Consider the following 1,499-nt stretch of genomic DNA (forward strand, 5'->3'; position numbering starts at 1 on the left):
GGAACCATCTCCCCAGCTGACAAAATCTACAATGCCAAAGCAACAGGTTCATCCTTGCATGATGCAAAACAGTGGGCCCACGTTAGTGGCAAACAAGTCACTATGGTGGAAATCAAGTTTCGTAGGTATTTAGGTAATCTTCTACAAAGCACCCCTCAGCTTCCACTGCTCTTGGATCTGGAATTGTAAAATATCTCTTTTCTGAGAAACTAAGATCCTTGCTGTTTTGGCTTAGGGTTTGGTTTGCTGTAGAATTGGAACCCTATAGGTTACCACTCAGGGAATTACTAAGCACACAGGGCGATTCAAGAATCCCTTGACTGGTATACATCAAAAACGTGCTTTACAGCACAGATCTTCATTCACTCTGGGATTCCCTGATTGAAGCTTCTGCAATAGCCAAGCAAATGCTTAAGAACATGTGAAAAGAACACCTACAGCGGGAGGAGCTCAAGAACTGTAAGAAAGGCATCTTGACCGATGGATTCTTACACTACAATATTGCAGTATATAAAGCTTCCTTTGACTATATTTCAGGCCTTCTTCCCAAGCAGCTGTATGTAAAATTTGGATACGATTCTCTCCCTTCCTCAGTTTTACTACTTCTTAGGGAAACAACTTTGGCTTGAGCACGGGATGCCCAGCATGCAAGCTGGAGCCTGAAACCTTGCATCACTTCTTTTTATTTTACAATGCATACACATCTTGTCGCAAGAACTTGATTAAACCGGTGTCGACTGTTAGGCTTCAGACAATATGATGCTGCTCTAGAATTCTGAGCTTTGATACTAGAGAAGTGGTTGTCATTCCTACACGCCGCATTGCTCACACAGAAGAGATGTCTCGAGGGCACTTTTGGTAGATCCGTCAGCTGCATCCTTTAGAACGTTGGTACCTTTGCACTCACTGCACCTGACTAGGAGCTCGCCTCACATGCACAATCATCATAGGCACATCACTAGAGACAAGCTTAGCCCCATTTGCCAAAGGCTCCGCTGAGTCTCATATTGACCTGTATTTGTTATTAAGTTATAGCTTGATATATTTTATTTTAGAACTTCTTAATGCCCCTTCGATTGGGATTTCACATAACATGTACCTTACTCAACCTTTTAAGAAATTGTTTTCTATTATACCATAATGAATCATCATAGCTGCCCATTTTACACAGTATTACGAAGTCAACTACCACTCTTATATCTGACTTTTATTGGTTTTTACATTTGGAATTTTACTGTTTTTAAGATATTATGTTTCATGCTGTTGTAGGTTTTATGGATCATGAATCAGAAACAAACAGATTTAACTAAGAGCTAAGAGATAAGACATTTGCTTTGTTTTTGCCCATTCAGCCAAACAGATTTATTTTTGTTTTTTTTTCTATTGCACGGCCATAGCCTGAATGGACATTAGAACACTTTAGAAAAGTATATAACTCTATACATTGTAAGGTATAAGAAAGGATACAGTGTTTAGTTATCTAGGAAAGCAGTCTGTAC

This window comes from Pleurodeles waltl, chromosome 5, assembly GCF_031143425.1.
Source record: "Pleurodeles waltl isolate 20211129_DDA chromosome 5, aPleWal1.hap1.20221129, whole genome shotgun sequence".
Classification (NCBI taxonomy): domain Eukaryota; kingdom Metazoa; phylum Chordata; class Amphibia; order Caudata; family Salamandridae; genus Pleurodeles; species Pleurodeles waltl.